The sequence below is a fragment of the Lepisma saccharinum genome, chromosome 10 (assembly GCF_977018435.1).
Source record: "Lepisma saccharinum chromosome 10, izLepSacc3.1, whole genome shotgun sequence".
Taxonomy (NCBI): domain Eukaryota; kingdom Metazoa; phylum Arthropoda; class Insecta; order Zygentoma; family Lepismatidae; genus Lepisma; species Lepisma saccharinum.
This window is the reverse complement of record NC_139238.1, coordinates 10,650,150-10,663,698: the sequence shown is the minus strand read 5'-3', so window position 1 is coordinate 10,663,698 and position 13,549 is coordinate 10,650,150. Positions and strand designations below refer to the sequence as shown.

The 13,549-nt window shown below is 40.8% G+C and overlaps 2 protein-coding genes across 2 annotated transcripts in view; one reads left to right on the top strand and one right to left on the bottom strand.

The window, feature by feature from the left end:
* LOC145993760 (uncharacterized) overlaps window positions 1-1,922 on the bottom strand; it is a 55,081-nt gene extending 53,159 nt beyond the window's left edge. Inside the window, exon 1 of the mRNA XM_083129527.1 lies at window positions 1,738-1,922. The gene's annotated coding sequence lies outside the window, so the exon portion shown is untranslated. The remainder of the gene's footprint in view (window positions 1-1,737) is intronic.
* Window positions 1-13,549, top strand: part of Naa15-16 (N-alpha-acetyltransferase 15/16) — a 225,806-nt gene that overhangs the window by 147,102 nt on the left and 65,155 nt on the right. The gene's annotated exons all lie outside the window — the stretch shown is intronic.

Genomic DNA, 13,549 nt, shown 5'->3' with positions numbered 1-13,549 from the left:
AGGCATGGCACGGTGTGTCAAGTTGCAACAATCGGACTTCTCAGAAATTTTGGCAACGAATAGAAACATCTTTACATCAGCTAACCCAGAGTACGACGCCCCGGTTTCTTTTAAACGTACCAGGACACTATGCGCATACACTCGAACGAATGCAAGCTAAATCACCGAAGTACTAAACTCACCATTGAGTACTTGCTGAGTAGATTGTTCGTAATTAGCAGCGATACTTGGTCTCACAAGGTTCCCGAATCGGAGTTCATTGCTACACTTCCTCTTCCTTTGTGTTCCGAGGTTGTCTCCTGAGATATGTTTGTAATGGAGGAAGTAATAGTCTTTGACATGACATGGCATTGCCTCTTCCCGCAGTGACCTTATAAAGCGAGCGTGTTGGTCGGTTTACCGATGGAGAATCCACAACGGGTCGTTTCAAGATCCGGATAGAGGAAATCGAAAGCCATACACGTACTCTCGAAAGGTGTTAATAGCCAGCAATAAAACCTTTTTCCTGGCCACAGAATAGTGCGTGACACACACATGCGTCTCACTGAAAATCGTACGCCAACCGGCCTTCATTTGAAGTTATGTTCCGGGGATGTTTCAGTAAGTGAGGAAATTCAGTTCATCTTGTTTTCAAATCGGTGGCTATTATATACCAGTGGCGCCAACTCATATGGACCCGAGTTCACCAATATTTTTTTTCTTATTATTATTATTTTATATCGCGATTCATGATGGGAGTGCTTATTGAAATCAGTAAATATATTTTTTTTTGCATAAATGCGTAAGGATGCAAAGTTCGTGTGCATTAATATCATGATACATGGGAGGGAGGATTCATGAATTTTTTTGTGTGAACTTATATCTCAAGTGTTTCGATCGCACCCAATGTTTTTCAAAAGTTAGCGCCCCTGTTAGATACCCAGGCAGATTTGGCTACCTGAGCACTAACTGTGTTTTCAAGTAAAAGTGTCACGAGCCGGAAATAAAATGCTGTGTAATCAGAAACGCCAGCAGTAGGCCTACTTGACCTTATAAGACAGTTACCCAAACTACCGCACATAGGCTTTTTATATGGCCCGTCGTAGTACTTTTAAAACATTTTAAAACGCGTCGCCAGAAATTTTTGTAGGAGGTCGTTGAAAAAACTTTTAGAAGGGATATTAACAATAATAATAATAATTGCCATGGTTATGATTATCATACAAGAATAACCATTATGAACAAATAAAAATAAAATTCCAAATATATTAATATTAGGTCCTGTGGGGGGAGACTTTAGTAGTCGATCCACCAGATCCATTTAGTTTTGCATATTTTTTTCATTCCATGCAGTTAGTGTACTGAAATGATTGTTTGTGTTTTAATGAAATTGTGTAATAGAAAATATATTAATTTTAAACTGTTCAATAATAATTACTAACCATTTTTCAAATATAATTTGTATCAAGTATTAGTTATTACTATTATTATTAACGGTCTATAACTATTAACATTTTACTATTCTTGGTCTGCTGAAAGTTGAACCTCTCCATTTGTTTATATATATATATATATATATATATATATATATATATATATATATATATACGCACACGGCCATGGAAGTGGACTTGCTTCATTAAAAAAGTAAACTCTGTGCGTTCCTTGCTTCCAGAATATTCATAAACCCCTTAGCTGAGTGGATTTTCCATTAATAATACTCGTGCATCTGATTAGTATTCATTTCAAAGTACTCACCTTGAATTCTACACCCGGAAACGGAATTTCCGGATACGATTGTCCTGCTCACAGACAAGCATTCGAACTTCCTTCGCATCACCTTTTTAATCACTGAGTGTCTTCACTTTCCTCACTCCTCGGAGTTTTCAGGCCGAGGTGCTCCTGCCCTGCCACACTCTGCACAAACACATTGCACACTGAAAGTTGCGAGGGCAATGCGAACCGGGGTGGAATGAAAAAAAAAGTTGCTTGTGTCACACGCGCTTCCTAAAGGAACACTGCAACCTCACCGCGCAAAGTGAATAGCAGCCATTTCACTTGTCCCGCACCACTTACTTCAGGCAGGCTACTTTCAAAAAACAGACCTTTTGTTCCCAGTTCAAGGCAGGTCTGAAGTCGAAGAATATTTTTTCCCCTTCCTCGCTCGAGTGGTATGATTCGGTGATGGTAACGAGACTAGCAAAGACTCGTCTCCAGTCCTCGAAAGATATAGCATATATTCATAAACTTCACAGCGCATGAAGGCAACCTTATTCAATATAGTTAACGTACAATAATGCAATTTGTGCGGAGTCCAGTACGTGGATGAGAGTTGATTGATTGATTTGCTTTATTTTACTTCGCTTTTGTGCCACTTTTGGCTAATTTGCAAAGATGGGGATGAGTGGTGACGATGAAATTGATGAATGGACACTCGCAAACATCCATGTCCAGGCCGGGAGTCGAATCCAGGACCTATGGTGTCGTAGCACTAACCCCTAACCACTCCGCCACGGCGGCCGGGAATGAGAGTTGAGATTTGAATGGCGTCCTACAAGATATTGCCAAAATTCTCATCTGTTTTCTTTGAATTTTGAATTATGAATTTAAAATTGTGGGTGCATCAACACTTAGGCTATCTTGCACCCGACACATTATACGGGGTCCAGCAGCTTACCATAACTAAAATATCATTATTACAGTGTCGTGTTACTAAAATATTAAAATATCCAGACTTTCGTTAAAAGCTGAGGCTGTAAAGGGGCACTCAGCACGCACAAGGGGGAAAAAAGAAAGAAAACAAAACAGGACAACACACAAAATTATACTGGCCATAGTGCCAGTCGCCAGAGCCTCGTTCCTCTGCAAAATGCAGCCCAGGGTGTACTACGTAGAAGTGAGGCTGACTTTTGGGCGCCTGCGTGTAAGGTCACCCCTTATACCCCTCATCTGTTTTGTTAACCGAAATCATATCAACAGGCGGGTGCCTCCCCGATGGCGCAGTGGTAGCGTCTTCGCCTTGTAATCAAGGGGTCCCGGGTTCGATACCCGGTGGAGGCATAAGTGTTTCGGATCCCACTTGAAAACTAGGTCCAGTCCCGATTAGCCTTACTGTGCATAAAATGGACTTAAAACACCAACTCAACAACAACAACTCATATCAACAGGCGCATTCATACATGTCTCCTACATGACGTAGTGGGAACATCGTCGACTTAAAATCAAAAGGTTCTCTGAAAATTTTCACCTTTCGCCTGATTTTTTAAATTCATACATTTATATATTCATGTTTCGAGTTCTCTTGTACAAATTATTCCCATTACCTTGTTTTAAATAACAAATACAGTCTGAATCTTTTAATGTTTGTTCGTTTTCTGTTTCACATGTATAATTAAATATCAGAATAATAAACATGCCATCATTGTTGTTAGCCGAATTTTAAAATCTGCAGCGATATGGTAGAGTCGGCCATACATTACAATGTATTGCATTGTCATGCATGCTGGTACCAGTTGAGCCTTCTTTAGGCTACTCCGAAGCAAGAATTAATTATTTTTAGTGCAGTCTTGTATTAATTAAGAAATTAAGATTATATTTCAAATTGTGTAGGTTTATCTTAGTTGGATTCATGGCTGTCTTAACTCGTATTTCCAAGAATAAATAAAAAATTGCTGCCCCCTGAGGAAAAGGGCCTGAATTATTTTTAGTTTTGTCTGCATATATATATATATATATATATATATATATATATATATATATATATATATTGTGACCCGCATCCAACCGTGTCGGCTCTTTTCTGTAATGTAAATGGGACATGACAACTTAATGGGAGTGAGAGTGTCCTGACTTTGAGTAATTTTCCTACCTGGAAGCAGCGTGTGAGGTGATTTTCAACTTTTCTGTGTTGAAGCCTGCTCACCACGCGGGCTCCAGCGATAACCATTTTTTTTATGTTGACGTAGATAACCGTGTTGGTACAGGAATCTGTAGGTCATCTTGAGTGCTTAAGAGAACGTTGATGTCGGAAGGAAAGACTCGTTTTCTGTTATTTCAAGATTTAGAAATGTCTTGAGCGTATCAAGCTCTAGTGATAAAATGTGACGATTTCTGGTGGATACATTCACTTTTCACATTTTGAGAAATGTTTTGAAAAGCTTGTTACATGCTGAATTTTGCCCCAAATATATATTTTGTTCCTGTGAACAGATCCTCGAGTTTCGATACAGAAATAATCTCAAAGCCGATCCCCATGGCGGAGTGGTTAGCACACCGCGCTATGATCACAAGGGACCTGGGTCCTGTAGTCCCGCCCTGGCAATGAGTCGTACTTTAATAGTGTCCCTTCATCAGTTTCATCACATCATCCCTCAACCTCATCGTTGCGATTAGCCTAACTGGAAGAAGAGCGACGCTAAGTAACAAATCAAATCGCAAATAATTTCAGGAGTATATTTCATTGAAGTAAAAGTAATGGGCGTGTCATTTCTGTCTCTCTCTCTCTATCTCTATCTCTATCTCTCTCTCTCTCTCTCTCTCTCTCTCTCTCTCTCTCTCTCTCTCTCTCTCTCTCTCTCTCTCTCTCTCTCTCTCTCTCTCTCCTGCGAGGTTAATTGTTACTCCTGCACACTCTATGCTAATTAACTGTCACACCCTTCACAGTGCGAAATAATTGGTGCATTCTAATAGCACGAGCACACACGCACTTGCATTTTTAAGTACAAAATCAGATATAATTATTACAAGTACTGTTGTTACCGTTGCAATTATTACTGTCTGAAATATCGTCGTAGTTATTCAAAATGTTCAGTTCTCAGCAATTCTGCGCAAAAAGTGGATTCCTGATTTAACCTCTTTTTTTATTCCGATTATCTCATGATGGATATTAATTTATATTTTAAAGCAAAAAATTGTGTAGGCTGATAGAACAATTATACAGTATAGTACCTTGTAGATTCCACATGAGCCGACCTCCGTGACGGAGTGGTTAGCGCAGCGCGCTACGACGTCAAGGGTCCCGGGGTTGAATCCCTGCCTAGGTGTTGTTTGCGAATGTGGCTTTATCAATTTCATCATATGATCACTCATCCGTATCGTCACGATACGCCAAAGTGGCAGAAAAGCGGCGCTAAATTACAATAATAAAATCGATTTGAAATTATTTTCGTGGTGGGTGAGACTGTGATGAACTCCTTCTCTCTCTGCCGTCACCCGAACGTACCATCAATAAGACTTCATGCTAAAAGAGCTTACTGACTATGTATGTGTATACAGTGCAACCGCGATTTTACGTTTCTTAGGGGGACAAAGAGGCAAGCTGAAAAAACTTAAAATGCGGGAAAATTTAAAATTCTGGAACGTATAATCGGGGTTCTATTGTAACTATAAAATATAAAGCTACCCCACGTAGGACCTTACCGACTGGACCACTGCGGACCTCATCCATAAAGAAATTAACAAATTGCGAATATTGGTCCTTGATGGGGACCCGTAGTTGACCCCTCTTCAGGTTATTAAGAGGAGAGAGAGGCCTTCCCTCAAATCGGCACCACTTTAATTCTAGTATCAGATAAAATTAAACTGGTACAGTGGTCAAGTATTATGTCGGCATCGGCTAGGTGACGGTGCTTGGGCAATGATCGCTTGGTAGCCTAAAGGAAATGGCTAACTGTCCGAGAGGGAGTGGTCGTCCTTGACTCTGGTGCTTTTTCTGTATCAAGTGCTTTCTGTAATGACCTAGAACGCGAGCAGTAATTTGTTTTAATCTTAATATGCTCATGTCAGGGACGTTGCACCACCTCGTTTGTTTATTCTTGTTGGAGCCCTTGAGTGCCTGCCTCGCGTGTTCTTTTTATCATATGTGTAGCGGTCCGATTTGTCTCACTTGATTTAATGGCCTCTGTGTGTAATGTCCGGTGCATGTATTAAACTTGAGTGAGTGTTTGCTGAACAGTTAACTGACGATGCACTAAGTGGAAACTGTGTTGTTGGAAATGGATGTCCGAACTCGCTAATGTCAGTTGGAAAGCATGTGGAAATGAACTTACCGTAGGAGATGTGTTGCGATTTTAAGAGTTTGGCTGCGTGAGTGTGTCTGCTTTAGTCTTATTTGCCACAAAACAAAGAACAGAGCTAAATCTTTCTTAGAACCTCTTCTGCGGAGATAAACTCCTTGCTCAAGATTAAGACCAACACAATATCAGAGGGCTAAAATTTCCTGATTGCAAATCTAGGCGCCACACCGTACTTAACCTACAATATTGCCATTCTTTCGGAGTGCACTACGTGGATGATAGTTGAGTGGGTACCGAGAAAGTCGAGCCTTGCACCTCTAAGTGAAATGTATTGCCGCCAAATTGCTCGTATGTACAGTCACAGACACTTCTGGCTCGTAATTATCCCATTAACGCTCATGGAATCTTAACAACCCAGAACTATCCGTGACTGTACCATAAACGTAACATTTCTCACCAAACATTACCTTTCTGTGCGATCTGAAAATGTAGAGACGACAGAAAAATGTGTGATTTCAGTACAGTATGTGACGTACTCTATCTTCCGCTCAACCACATGTAAATACTTTAAACACAAATTATACATAGCTATTACTCAAATGCCTAGACACACCCATACTACACTCATGCTTGCAAGTCTTAACATGTTAAAATAATTTAAAAATTACATTGATGCTGGTATTAATTACGATATATATGTTATTTTTAATCTCTTTGATAGGAGAAGGTGTAACGAACATTCTGAAGAGAATGGTGCACGCTTCTGCTGAAACCAGCAACCCCCACCTATTTTCACGGGTTTCGAGTCCCGTAAATGGGTGTTATTTGTGATTGTACCTTCATCCATTTCATCTAATCATCACTTATCGTCGCGATTAGCCAAAAGTGGCAGAAACTCGACGCTAAATAGCCAAAATACAGTTAAAAGAATCATTCACTCGAAATGCGTTTGTTGTTAGTAGCCTACTGTGTAAAATGTCGGTAACATTGCATAAAAATGCAACGAAAAGGCCAACTCTAGTTCTCCTGTGTTTATTTACTTGAACCAGCTACATGGAATCAGTTTATTTTCATATTTATTAGTGGTTCTGATTCTGCTTGAAATATTTACATCCAGTAAGTAACTATGTTTCCCGCTCGGGGTGGGAGAAAGTGGTCATCGACGACCTTGAGTACAGATTAACTGAAAATTCCAAGACTCGGCCATTATCTTCTGTGTTTCCTTTTAACTTTTGTTCAAGCACGGTAATTTGAAATGCTGAGTTGTTGAAAAACAGTAATTTCACTCCTTGCTTTAACAATTTGGGATATGCAGACCTCAATGACGGAGTGATTATCACAACGTACTATGATGCTAGGAGTCCCGGATTCGAATCTCGGTCTGGGTATGACTGATCTTAACGAATAGTCAAATATAGCAGAAAAACGAAGTAAAATAAATCAATCAATTTGAGATACTTTGATATTTCATTAACATGTTTTAACCAAGCAGTGCTTTTTTCTGATAGTAGGCAAAACCTACTACCGGCACCTTTTCTCATGAATAGGTTAACAATTAATAACAGTTTGTGTTAACGAATTAATATAAATAATCAAGTACAAGCGCTCAATTATTATCAAGATGAATTTAACTTTGAATGTTATCATTTTTATCACCAAACTTATCAACACCTTTCTACCAAATAACAAGGAAACCCTACTTGCAAGTATGATAAAAAAACACCAGTTCAATGCATTTGTACTAAAAGTCACAGAGAAATGCGATATATGAACTTACCTGAAAAGAAGCTCTGTACTGTTTGTTTTGTTCATTAATGTTGGCATGATTTATTCTCGCCACGACGGCGTATTCTAATCAACAATCGGAAAATTCTGTGCCGTGAATTGCACCTTCTGTCTTTCTCGGAAAATTCTAGGATAAACGTGAGTGCCTGTTAGACCTAAACAACCTAATATTGCACAAAGTATACCATCGTAAACAAGGTTCAAATATCCCGCCCGCCCGCTTGAATTCCGGATGTTTACAAACACCCGCCACAATCATGGCTGCTCGATCCCACAGTACAACAGTTTGTGACGTAGGTGAAACACACCTATACTTACCGTGGAGTCAGTTTGCAGGATGGGTGATATATGGTCAAAACACGACCAAGACTACGTGTACTCCGGTTTTTCTGAACCCCAATCTTGCAACTCTAACCTGGATTGTCCAAACCCCAACTTATAAGCCATTCATTTAAACCTGAATGATGTTCATATTTCTAGTCTGTCACTTGAAGTAGCATATTTGACCTTACTCTACTTCTTGTCTTGCCGAGTAGCGTGTCTACCATTTCATCTAGAGAGTGAAGATCAGACGAGTGAATCGGGAGGAAGAGGTTTTGAAGTCAAGTGGTCGCATGGTAAGGTAATCTAGAAGGCGAATGCTAAGCGAGTCTTATTGTCTGTTACACGGTCAGCAAGTGTGAAATGTGCACGTGCGAAAAAGATCATGCGTTTTCAGATAGTTACGGGAACCTAAGAAGCCGCTTAGCTTGCAGAGCAAGGTTTTTCAGTCTCTTCCAGGCGCGTTGACGAAACGACCACCCGTGACCGGTGCCTGGGAGAGAGCTTTCACTCGCCACCCACGCGCTTTTGCTTATGCTAATTGTTGTGCTGATCCCACAACCGCAGAACTCCCTTTGTATTGTTCCTTATACGTACGTGCTCATGTATGGTTACCGTAGCGATTAAACAGACGCTAATCTGATGAAAGAGCCAACCTCCGTAGCGGAGCCAAGGGTCCCGGACTCGAATCCCGGCCTGGTCATGAACGTTCTTTGTGAGTGTCCCGTCATCAATTTCATCATATCGCCAGTCATCCTCATCGTCGCGATTAGTCAAATGTGGCACTACAGCGACGTTAAGTAACAAATCAAACATCAAATCAGATGAAAGGAAGGTTGAATTTCACTTTTCTCAACTTTGGAAAGGTGTGTTCTTTTCCGTCTTCGTATGGTAAGGTTGGCTGAACTTTTGGTCGCGGAAAGCGAAGCTGTTTTCGTAAAACTGCTTTCCTATTCCAAAATCTAAAAAAAATTACATCTGCTTAGAATTCCTTGTAAATCTTTTATTTTGTGGTTGTCTAGATATTTTCTAGTTTAATAAGCTTAAGTAACCACGAAACTATTGCAAGTATCGAGACATCAGAAGCATTGAGATTCATATGAATGTTTTAGAAGAAGAATTTCTAAGCAGGTGTAATTTTTCAGATTTGGAATATCAAAGCTGTTATTCGATAGGAGACGAAATTTCGAAAAACGCCTCACTTAAATTTTGTGGTTGAACCCAAGATCAGACATAGAATGATCTCAAGCGTGAAAGTACAGGAATTAGAATTTTGGACAAATATACGAGTACTACAAAAACTGGAATCATATCGTCGTGTGAGAGCCAGAGGGACGTAACGCACATCAAATTTATGAAATTTACAGAAGAGAGGAAATAATGTATTCTTAGGGATATGTCTGACGTGTCTCCACCTTACTGCTAAGAATTAGAAGTGGAGATATATCGATCTGACTCCAAATATAGCTCTTCAGAGGAGTTTATTTAACCAAGACTAAAACCTTCATTTTAGGAGTTACTCATACGACGATACGTTAGTAGCCATCTTGCAACGAGATGTCATCGTGAGAGACCACTGTTAAGGGGGAGAGGGACGATTTCCCCTAGGTCTTTCTCGCTGTGTTAGCTGCCGATCACTGTTGCCAACTTAGCTCTTTTGGAATCAGATCTTGCTCTTTCGTGCACTCGTTTGGCTGTGAACTGTGGCACCCGCCCCCTGCCCCACTATGATGCCACCAGTGGCTCCGGTCCACAAGGACCAACTTTTGCCACGAGTGTACATTTTGCACGTGACGTGATATTGTTATATTGGCTGCATCACCCACCTCCTCTTACCTCCCCAGCTACTTTTATATAGCGCCGTGTCGGAGGTGAAGATGACATATTGTTATCCGGGAATCCTTTTCGATCATATGAGCATCAGTGGATTATTGAGATGGGTGATGCCGCCAGATCTAGGCGGTGAAAATTAAGAATAAACTGCCATCACTTTAAAGCTAACGGTAATAGCAGCGCCTCCACCCCCTCTGACACCTAAAATTACCCTAGGAGGCACTTTATGCAGCCTCCGTTAATATAGCTCCTTGAAAGTCATCTTTAGCTCTATTAATGGTGAAATTAGCTCTTTTATACACATCAGGTTTGGCAACACTACCAGGATGGCCGTAGGAGGCAAGGACAAATGCATTAAGCTTGTGGGACCATTATTTTATTCGTTCTCTCGGGAATATCAAACATCGAATGACGTAGAAAAGTACATGGACGGAAAGAGGACACGTTGAACTATGTGTCATAATAGTAGGAAAAGTGCAAACTCCCATTTGATTAGCCGTAACTTAAAGTTGAAGTTGATTTCCCATAAGGAACACATGGGATTCTGTAAATACTTATTAATCATATTTTTCAACATCGTGTCTAGCTTACTAATCAACTTGAAAAAACTGTTTGCACTTGCAACATGGAGAGAAATTCATACTCTCTTGCATACTAATCCCTTCTTAAAATAGCAGTGCCCAATCCTACGATATTGAAACAAATGCACAACTGGTGCGTAATTGTCCCCCTCTTCGCCTTAAGCAGAAGATTGCATATGGTGCAGTTTTTGCTCTCAAGTTATTGTAACATGCTGTTGCTGACATCAATCAAATTTCCCGAGCTCGTATCTTGTTTCCTCACACTTAACGATTTAACTTTGTTGAGTCCGCGCCATGGCAAAGAAATAATTGGAGTTTGTATCGGTTGAAGCAGGCAGGCTCTTTGGTGAAACGTTCCTAACAGCGACCTACATCTGTCATATTTCGTGCAAAGACTTTAATGGAGATATCCCTGCTCCGACTCGCACAGAAGTCTTGGCAGCTGTTGAATAATGCATGAGGATATCTGGATTGTCTTAACTCTCCAAAAGGAGCAAACATTCGTTAAGGTTAGTGAACGAAACGAGATAGTCCCATGCTGGATACTGCTGAAACAAGGTAAATGGTATGCGAGTTGATACTCTGAAGAGACGTGGCTAGAATTGGTAGTTATGTTCTTGTCTTGAGCTGAAAGTTTAAATTTTTGGTACATCTTGTGGGTGCATTACGCGTGGCGACTTGCACATCTGTTTCGCCACATGGAGCTCCCCACCATTTCCACTCTCACTGTGGCCTGGAAGTTGATATGGCAGTCCCTATGAGCAAAACCGTGTCGATTCGCTGATGACGATGTCGTTTTACGTATAATGGTCACTTTCAGTAAACATACTGTCTATGTCTCCTTAAGCTCGTCGTTAGGGAAGGGCCCGATGTGGTTCAGCGTCTGTAGAACCGTTGCAAGCCCCTGGAGTCTTTTGTCATTCCACAATTATTTAGTTGTGTCTGGAGTAGACCTCTGCCAAAACAACAGACTAAGAAATTTATTGACCTCTTTAGAATTAAATTGTCAATATTATTTGCAAAAATAAGAACGTCAACAAGTAAGATTTTCAAGAACCAATTGCAAGGTTTTACTCAGAAGGCCACGTATGACGTAACGTGTATGCTACAGTATGGCAAAGTGAGTTGCCTGCACACCACGAGCCCCCTGGCTCAAAGTAGCTTGAGTGAAATACAACTTACGTTTCAGTTAATGTGTTAAGTAAGTCCACTTTGTGCACAGATAGGCTTATCCGTACTGGATTACAGTTCAAAGAGGGACCCTAATCACATTCCTCCACTACCACCGGATATCGAACCCGGGACCTCTTGATTTCAAGGCGACGACGTTACCACTACGCCACAGGGGAGGAGGTCCTTTCAGTTCAGAAATATCTTATTAAAATGCACGAAGGAGAGAAAAATACAAATGTACAAATGCAACGAAAGAAAACATTTGAAGGTTTGTTCAACAAGCCGCCGGTTGAATTTCGAAACGCTTAATTTTTTTACAACCGACATATTTACATCATGCACCACGAGCTATTATGTCAAGGTGGTTCGTGCATAACGTCCGACGGAATACTCGTGAAATAGAATCTGGGAACCGTATGTTTTCGTATGTGATTGAACAAAAAACCTGAGCAGGGGAAGAAGCTTAAGGGTAGACTCCGATAATTTATTTTGTAATTTAGATGATGGAGAGCCTTTCGTGAATGCAGATTATCGAAATATCGTTTCGTTTCGAATGAGTTACGTGATTGGTTGATTTGGTCGTGTTCATACATACTTCTTTTTTTTCTTTCTTGTGTGTGCGCCAGAATGCATTCGAGAGGAGAGAAAAAAAGGTTTCGAAGCTTTCCTTGCCAATAGCTATTGTCTTTTATTGCCATTCTTCAGTGTTCGTGTTCGGAATGTTACAGAGAGTTTCAAATTTTGCCGCTGGAGGCACGTGTTTCGTCTGCACGCAGTGTTGCCATCTGTGCTCTTTTGGAACCGGATTGATTGATTTATTTTACTTCGCTTTTCTGCCAGCTTTGACTAATCGCATAGATGAGGATATGAGTTAATATGATGAAGGGGCACTCACAAAGAACACCCATGCCCAGGTTAGGATTCGAACCCGAAACCCCTGGTGTCGTAGCTTGCTATGCCATTGCTAACCATTTCGCCACGGAGGTCGGCTTTTTGAAACTGTAGTTAGCCCGCCTGCGTTCTTGCTCAGCTCCTAAAGTTACGAACTGCGTGTAGTAGTTTTTGAGCTTCACGATTGTATTTTTGCGTCGCTTTGGATAATCGCGACCAGCTTGGGCGAGGTTGGGCTTCAGCCCACCGTGAAGTAGTATTCGCTCATTTTATCTCCTTTTAGAGATATCTTTGTTTTAGAGAATCCTTAATAATGCTGCTTGGCAACACTGTCAACATACTACTTTCAGTATTCCTGTAACGTATGCTTGCATTCCAGGACAGTGATGTTTGAGTTGCTTAATATAGGGGCAAGGCATACTTAAATGAATAAAAAGAAGTTCTCGGCGGTTCTGAGTGCAACTTTTGTACTGTGTGAGACATTATTTACGTGTTCATGAAAATATTTTGACCTCCTCCGTGATGTATTGCAATTGCGCTATACTACCCTTAGGGACATTTCAGACCGAAGCGGAAGACGACAAGCGACAAGGAGAATTCACACTGAAGTGACAAGCAACACGGGAACCTTCAGTCTAGGCAGATTTTAGACCGAAGCGACAAACAACAAGCGATACATGTTTCTTGGGAACGAGCCAATCAGTACCAACGTTTCACATGACAGACCGCACGAGCCTGCGTTCTATTGATGAAATTCTGAAGCAATGCGTGTACCGTGTTGCTTGTCGCTTCGGTGTGAAATCTCCCTGAAGCAAAACATTCACGGCGCATGTTCGTACAACAGACCGTGGCGACAGGATGTACGGTATTGAGAAAAATACACATTCCAAGCGACGCGTCCATCTTGTGCCGCCTCGGTTCAAAAATGTGCATTTATTTCTGAAGATTTGTTTTTCAAAACACACGTCACTT